Source organism: Cynocephalus volans, chromosome 12 (assembly GCF_027409185.1).
Source record: "Cynocephalus volans isolate mCynVol1 chromosome 12, mCynVol1.pri, whole genome shotgun sequence".
Classification (NCBI taxonomy): Eukaryota; Metazoa; Chordata; class Mammalia; order Dermoptera; family Cynocephalidae; genus Cynocephalus; species Cynocephalus volans.
In genome coordinates this window covers 74189901-74199420 of record NC_084471.1, presented here as the reverse complement: position 1 = coordinate 74199420, position 9520 = coordinate 74189901, and positions in this window count along the sequence as shown.

The window sequence follows — 9520 nt, the reverse complement described above, 5'->3', positions numbered from 1 at the left end:
CTGCTTTATTCTTAATACCTACAGCAGTGTCTAGCACAGTAAATATTTGTTGAATACAAGAATAATGTGCATAAATGCACCTAGTATGTGTCTGGCATATAGTAGGCATTCAAAAATCATAGTTATTATTACTTAGAATTTACTAGAGTGAAAGTGTACAATCTATTGATCAGGACAGCATCCTCCTGGGCATGTAAAATCTACTAGTTAACTTCTACAGAATATTCTACCTAGTTGCTAAGATATGGCAAAAGCATGCCTCTTTCATCTCTAGATCACTACTCAACATTCAAAATGGGTTCAACAAATAATTTTTGACAGAGACCTAAGTTTCTGAGGAAAACCTCCTGTGTAAAATTTGCAACAGTTTTGTAGCATAATTTTTTAGCAGTGAGAAGAAATTTACAACTTATTTTTTGCTTGTTATTTATCTCAGTATTTCAGGTTCTTATTGATTGTACACAAGAATGTGCCTCAAAGTGCCTCCAACTTGGAATAAAGCACAGACATTCTTTTCATTTCCTTTCGTTTCCTCCCTTTCCCACAGTGAATTTTATCCATGTGACTGACAACTATTTTGCTAACATTACAGGTACATTTCTCAACCTTTTGCTTTTCTATTCCCTGTATCTGCATATCAAATCATTTTTTTCCCTTTAGATTGACTACAATTATCCTGTTTTCTTCTGTAGAAGATGTTTTATTTTAATTAACAAAACTCAGGTGTATAGAAATGTAACCTTACTTTTTCTGCCTCATATTCAACTTAAGACCTCATTTTTCCTGATAAAAGAATAATATCTATTGTTTATTGAGTGCTTACTGTGTGTCAGAAATTGTTCTGCGAGCATTAACTCATTAATTCTCATAGTAGTCCTATGAGGTACCCACATTTTCAGATGAGGAAAGTGAGGCACAGAGAGGCTAAATATCTTCACCAGGATCTTATAGCTGATAGAGGTAGAGACTGGATTTAAACATAAGTAGTATGACTCCAGAGTTGATTCTCTAAACCACTCCACTACAGCTATATCTTTTAAAAGTGTGCAGAAAATTTAATCCAATGAATTCCAGGTTTATTCAATCGCTTCTGGTTTGTTTGTTTGGTTAGTTGGTTTTTGGTTATTGTTTTGTGTTGTTTTGTTTTTTTCAGGTCACTTCGAGTTCAATTTAGAAAATTCTCGCACTCAATAACACCACCCCCAAGGCAGCATACATTTCATCATGACATCAAGGCATCTTCTCCATCATTACCCCTCCAGGTTAGCATATGCTACTGGTGTCTAAATCCCCCTTACTCTTCGGTCATTTGCCCCTTTTTGAGGTATTCCTCACTCAGTGGACAACATCCTTGTTCCCTATGTCCTCCATTATGGCCACAGCTTTTTGACTTTGATGCACCTGCCAGATATCCAATTAACAATGTCAGACAGACTGGCACCAAGAAGTGAGGGAGAATGGCCCTACCGTCACTTGATTTCAGACTTCCAACCTACAGAACTGTAAGAGAATTAATATCTGGGTTTTTTAAGCCACCCATTTTGTTGTAATTTGGACAGCAACACTAAGAAAATGGACTGATGGAGTATTGTTAATAACAGTTTCTTTGGTAATAATTTAGCACAAAAGGTCACCCTCACTTAAATGACACCTATTAGCATTACTTTAACACTGCTAAATCAAGTATTTCTGGGATCTGGTTGGTATGTCTTTATTGCTCAGACAGGGTAGAGGAAGAGTTTGTGGTATTCTCATTGCACATTGGGGGTAATTGCAGAGAAGGCAGCTGGACTGTCTTAAACCAGGCTGGCTACAGGATTTGAGGTTAGCTATGTTCATCTTCCCAGCACTGAAACAAACATGACAGCTAGGATTCCCCAAGCCTCCTAATTGTGAATATCTATACTGTATGCTAAGTAATAACATAGAAAAGCCTTCTTCCTTCCCTTGACACTGTGTCCAAAATCCTAAACCTGGCCTACAGAAGTGCTTCTCAAACTATCTCTGGTGACAAACTAATTCTTTTTTAATCTCTAATTCACTATGAATCAACAGATCAGAGATTTTAAATTTAATGTCGGTAAAGTATGATTAAATGAACTTCTAGAAAAATAAATGAAAAAAGACAAACTCAACAGACTTAAAATTACATTTTGATATCTAATCAAAATGAACAACAGGAAAAAATTAGATAAAATATATACATTGTTAATTGAAAGTGCATTTAGGAAATTGAAATGAAGAACTGCTGATTATGCTCATAACTTTTGTCATTCACTATCATAAAAAAAAGCTGTAAAGGAAATATTAATTCTCTGTATTAAACTGCTTTACACACACTTTGAATGATTATCATGTATACCAACTGTTGAGCTTGTTTTCTGCTTGTTAACTTATCTAATTTCGGTTGAAAAGAATGCTACTCTCAGGGGATGATATTCATCTATGTTTTGTTTTATTAGCATTCATGATAGAGAAAACAGTCTGACAAAGGTAAATTGACAGGAGTAGGAGAAAAGAAATGACAGTAAGCTTGAGATATTTGTCTTTAATTTGTATCTAAAGTGAAGTCAGTGCTGCTGTATTTTCAAAATTATCTTTAACCCTTTATCACTAAACAGTTACAACATTTTATCCTGTAAGGTCATGGTTAAATTTATGTTATCATTCAGATATTGAAAGTTATCCTTATTAAGTGAAACAAGTCAGGCACAGAAAGAGAAATACCACATGTTCTCACTTATTGGTGGGAGCTAAAAATTAATACATAAATTCACACACACACACACACACACACACACACACACACACACACACAAAACCGGGGGGGGGGGGAAGAAGATATAACAACCACAATTACTTGAAGTTGATACGACAAGCAAACAGAAAGGACATTGTTGGGGGGGAGGAGAGGGAGAAGGGAGGGAGGTTTTGGTGATGGGGAGCAATAATCAGCCACAATGTATATCGACAAAATAAAATTTAAAAAAATAAATAAATAAAAAATTTTAAAAAGATAAAAAAGAAAAAAAGAAAGTTATCCTGGATGTACTATTTTCTAATGCACACATCTTCTTTTGACAAAAAGTAAAATTCAGAACATCCTATGAAATGTATAAGGCACTTGGTGGTACGTCTCATTGATGCTCAATGCCAAGATCATTAATTATGTCCTCAATAATTTTTGTTAAATTATGAAACATGTCATAACAATCTATAGAAAAATTCTCCTAAGCTTTCAATTCTCAAATTTACCCTTCAGTTTTACCTATTATTGAAAAATATTTTGCATTTCTTCCTTGCACTGACGTAGTTAGATCATTGAAAACATCAAAGATGTCAGATATATAAACAAACTTATGCTGTCCAATTCCCAACTTTAAATACTGCAATAACTGATTATCTTGTAGAAAGACTAAATTTCTTTTGCGGTTCAAACATTCTCAACAGAGCGTTTTCCCCCTATAATCATCATAACAGCATGCAAAAATAATTGCTGGTGATCAGCTTTTATATCCTTCATATTATCACATAATAAAGAGAATAATGTAGAACTTAACACATTAGTGTTTACATAACTCACAATTTTTACTATGTCACTAAGCACACTATTTAGTTCAGCTGACATTTTTCTTATAACAAGACTTTCTCAATGAAAGCAGCAATGTATTTAAATTATACTCTGCCACAAGCATCTTAATCTAGGTATTTATTTCAGAATGCTTTTTTATAATTGCAGTTGCAATAATAACAATTACATTATTAATACTACAATTAATATTAATTATTAGAATAATATTAATTATTATTAATTATAGTAATTATTATTACTATATAATTAGCATTAATATTAAGTTACATTAATTAAGTATGATGTATCATAAGACAAGCAGCAAACCATAGCAGCTGTCACTGATCACATGCTTAGATATTTTGGTAATATCAAAATGCTATAAGAATTTCTGAACATTTGCTCCTTATTTACCTTATGTGGACTCATTATAAACAGTTTGTAAACTGGCATCATACTTTTCATAACCTTGGTCTACCAGACTCTACATCTATCCCTCGATCAGCTTTCCAGCCTCATCTCATGCCACTCCTCCACCCCCTGACCCTCTATATTCTGGTCATATATAAATACACCACGTTCTCTCCCACTTCACGCCCAGCACTTCTCCCTTTAGAAATTATCATCCTTATAACTGTTTGTTTAATATCTTTGTTCCCTTTGAGTATGTAACCACAATAAGTCAAAGACCACAATTATCTTCTTTTATCATCAAATCCCCAATGCCAGGACCATTAAAGGTGTTCATTAAATACTCACTGAACTGACTTTTTCTACATCAGTTTACAGAGTACAGCCATGAGAACATTTCACATCTTTAGGGAAAAATATTAAATAACATTTTTGGACTCACTGAGTAGTGAAAGTGAAAAACGACACCTCTCTTTGATAGTACAACCAGCCTCCTTTAGGAAACTTCTTAGACCCTGAGCCTTCTAGAGGCAGAAAAAGAAAAGGAATAAAGGGAAAGTGGAGTGAGATGGGATGGGAGGAGGGCAGAAATGAACGAAGAAAGAGGCCCAGTTGGCATAGCAGTACAAAAGCAGCAAAGTGTTCTGTATTACGCTATTTTCTCTGTCTGGAATAGACTTCCACCACTCACTTTTTGCAGCCCCACTGTCATGTCATGCCCTGCCTGGTGAACTCCCATTCATCCTTTAAGACTATCATGTTTATCATCTCCCTTACACACACACATGCACACAAATCACATGCACGCAGCCAGAGCTGGATGTTCCCTCTCTCTGATGTATTCTTCAAACTCATAGTATTCAGTATTTGCCTCTGTTGTAGCACTTATCACATCATCTTTATGAAGCTGTTTACTGGTCTAACTTCCCTTACTTAGACTATTCCTTGAGGGCAGGAATTCCGTTTTACCCGTGAGGTTCCAGAACCTAGTTTAAACCTGACATAGTGTTTAAGCCCATGTGGGCTGCTATAACAAAATAACATAGACTGGGTCATTTATAAACAACAGAAATGTATTGCTCACAGTCCAAGAAAAAAGTGCCAGCAGATGTGATGTCTAGTGAGGGAACACTCTCTGCTTTATAGATGGCATCTTCTAGCTGTGTCCTCACATGGTGGAAAGGGTGAATGAACTCCCTTGGACCTGTGTTATAAGGGAACTTATCCCATTTATAGGGGCTCTCCCCCAGGAACTAATAATCTCCTGAAGTCCCCACCTCTTAATATTATGACATTGGAGTTTAGGTTTCAACATATGACTACGGGGTGGGACACATACTTTCAGACCATAGCATTCAGTGTAGCATTCATGTTTGCTGACATAGTGAATGAATAAGGATTATGTTTACTTTCCTGGTCATAAGGAGTCAGTAGGGTGAGGGATGGGGATAGGGGACAGGGGGGCAAGGAATGGGGGAAAAAAGAGGATTATGTCTGGGGCAGGGGCTGGAAATTAGGCCAGACAGCAGTAAACGGAACTCTTAAGGGTGAAAGTAAATGAGGACAGAGATGTGGGATAAAAGATAAATAGGATAAATAAGAAAAAGGAGGCACAAAAGATAATTTTGAGTTATTTCAAAAAACATTTTAATATTCTATGAAATTTTATCTTTTCATTTGTCTTTTTCTCTTCACTTTGTTCTTTCACTTATTCATTTATTTTTTTCAACAATCATTTACTGAGAACCTACTTTAAGGAAAGCACTGTGTTTGGTTCTGGGAATATGAAGATAGAGAACTGAACTGCTGAGCAAACGCTTAGGATACAGTATGAATAGAGGTTAATACTGAATAGAATAGTGCAGGGAAGAAAATCATCTAAACCATCAGACCCTGCATATTTACCGATGGATTCTTTCAGCTCCTCAGACAAAGAATGACTCATAATTTGCCAGTCTTTTCCTGAAATGGGTTCCCACATAATATGCCTTGAGATGATAAAACATTCTGTGACTTTGAATTTCTTTTCTTATTTCCCTGCCTTCAAATTTAGAGTTTTGCCTTTAATCAGTATTAATAACAGTAAAAAAAAAAAAAAAAAAAAAAAATTCTACTTTAAGACATCTTCTAAATATTACTACAAAGGTAAATGATTTTTCACATTTTATGAATCATTTTTTTAGTCTCAGTTTTCTGTGGCAAAGAGATAAATTCTGCTCTACCTAATGTAATAAAGAAGGTACTGATTTCTGAATTTCTTCATTTCACTTTACTGACATTTTGTCTGAAATTTATGACATAGTTTTAAAATAGCCTAATGGAATATATCTATTTTAATCTGATTTATTAGCATCAATATTTGCATTACTACCATTTCTCCAGAACTTCAAAATTTGACATCTGAAATCTTCAACTAGATATGTGATTTTTAAAATTGATAATCTCATGAAAATTAATGTATCATCATTTATAAATCCTCTTCATTTAAAACCATTTAATGCACGAAAGTAAAATAAATGTGTATCTAAGTTTATATAAAAAATTTACACTAAAAAAATTAGGCCTCAATCACATTCTGTTTTTTTAAATAGCATTGTAACATAACATAAAAGTAGAAACAATGTATTGCATACTAGTTTTTTGATTAACTATTGATACTGTTTGCTATTTTCATAACTCAAAGATACTATGAGGAGGGTCAGTAGAAAGGGGAAAGTTTTAATCCCTTTACATAAGAAACATTAGCTAGAACTCAGGCTAGAAGCTGTGATGACAGACATAAAATCCTGGTTAAACAACACAGGGGAGCTTAAAAACATAATCTGCAGTAAATACATGGATGAAGGGTATCAATCACCAGGGAGGTAGTAGGAAAAAAAGTGATATTCATTCTCACTTTTTGTCCTCCCATTTGGTTGGCTGGAGTTGGTTAGGAGAAGTGACAGGAAGTAGAGAATATAGGATGCACTTATGGAGAAAGGAAGTCTTCTGCAGCCTTTCCCCTTGGCATCTAGAGAACACAGAAGGTTTGGTTCCTGCTGTGATGCTAGAAGAGCATCTGTTTCCCAGGGTGAGTGAGTGTCAACTCGGCTCAAAGGATGGTATGGTGAGATTACAATAGTTTAGTAAGGAGCCATTAGTTAGTTAAAAGGAGAAAAATGGAATGTTGAAATGCAAAGAGGAAATCCCAATTTGGATCAAAAATGTATATTTATTCTCTTAGCTTTGCTTAAAATTAGTTTTGCATTTTCTGCATTTATTTATAATAGATTAGTATTCAGACCAATGATTAAATTAAAAATACATTTTTGCAGATAAATGCAAAATCAGTTTTGTATAAATCTTCATTACAAACACATGGAGGGAACGTTTGGACATGCAATTGTGTCTATCCCATATTGTTGAATTAGAAGGCTTGAAGCCACAGCTCTCAATCTCTTTTTAACCCAAGCTTCCTTTACAAACATAAACCCCCAGGAGATTCTGATTTGTATTTACACCACTCAGTAAGATTTTGTTGAGTTTTATTTTCTGTAGTTTATATTATAAAATCACATATCACCCCCCACCTTTAATTTGATACCACTACCCTACCACCGTCAATCAACACCCCAGGCAGGGTACATCCTTCCACCTTGAAATTCAAACCCTAAAGAAATAATTCAAACTTTTTTTAGTGGCATATGTCAACACAAACAGAGATGGAGTAAATAACTGGATTATATTATTATCCAACATGTCTACAATGATAAACACTCAATTCAACAATTTATAAACCATGAATATATACATTTATGCATTTTTAACTATCTTGCTATATTTGGTTCTATAAAGTGTTATAGTCTGATCATTTAGATTAGGAAAAGTAAAGCATTTAGTTTGTTATGAAGGAAGAAAAAAAGAAAAGAGCTCAAGATATTCTTTTAGGTCACAAATAGTAGTTAAAATAGTGACCATTCAATAAGACAGGAAAAGGGACTCTCAGAACAGGTCTGTTTGGCTAAATTAGAAAGCAAGAAGATGTCATTTTTTAAAGGCTAAAAGTTGTGCCACTTCACAAAAATCATCCAACTAAGCAATTCTTGATGGTTGCTAAATATATATGCTAGTGCAAGCTAATATGAAATACACAGCAAAGTTTCAAAAAAGAAGAAAACGTATATTTTACTTCAAGATATCCAGCTGACGTTAGTTGTATAGGTTTCCTTAAATAAGCTGATAGGAAATTTCTAACATCTCCAACTCTTGGTTAAGCATTCTTTGCTAATTAAAAAAAAAATGAAAGAAATAAACATATGTAATTTTAAAAATATAATCAAAATCAGCTAACATTTCTTAAAGAAATTCTATGGCCAAGGAATACACAGGAGTGATGCCAGCTACAATGGCATATATTTCTAAGGGCATATGGCCTGAGAGAAGATGTAGGTTAGTTATGGAGATATATTTGTATACATATAAAAACCATTAGGTAAAGCAATATGTAATTGAGTCTATATGAAAGATGCTACTTATTGTGCTAGAAGAATACAGAGGACAAAGGCAATAGATTAACTAGGAACCAGAAAAAGTTTCACAGAGGAAGTAGTGTTTGGCCTGGGATCCAAAGTAATTAAGCTGTTTTTTAAGGGGCAGATGAGGAACATTACAGATGGATTTTACATCAGAGGCAAAAGTTTTCTCCCTGTCTAAGGAATGAAAATCTAGTTTAGTTGCAAGAGGTGAACAAGTAGGAAGTAAGGATGGACAGGCAAGTGAACTCCCAGCTTTGAAAGCTACGATGCTTCCGGACTTATTTTGAAGACAATAGGAAACTGATGAAGGTTTTTATAAGCACAGAAGTGACTCAGTATTTAAAATATCCTCTGTCCTTTTGTGCAAATAAATATATTACTGACATGCTTTCATAAAAAGACCCATCTATACAGGGCTAGTGAAATCAGAAAATTAAAAGGAAGCTGTGAATTCTCTCAAATTTGACATGATGACAGTGAGTAATAATCGCCTACTGAGATACGGAGGATACCTGTCAGGGCTTCAAATCACACAGTGCAATGCAGAAACTGATCAGAACATTCTAGGAAAACACAGAAAACTAATGAAGGTTCACATTTACAAATAAGACGTGGAGAAGAAGAGTATTTTCTCTTGTTGAAAGTTAGCATCTTCAAAATGTAGGCAAATGAATATGTATGGGTAAGAGCACTCAAAACAAATCTATCAAACGCCTAGGACTCTTTTGGATCACTAGATTATAATGATAGTAGATTAAAAGAATAAATGTTATTTTAGAAAATGTATGTTATTTCATTGCCTTAAACATCTCAAATACAATAAATGAGAAAAAGCTAGATTAGATACTGTGATAGAAATAATGCTATATGTTCCACAAATCCCATTTTCTTCTACCCTATGGACACAGCAAGAATACATTTCTCAGATCCCCTTGTTTAGGAAGAACCCTTGACTGAGGTGTGGCCAATAGAATATATGAATAGAAGTGAACATATGAACATGAAAAGAAGCGATATTGAACAC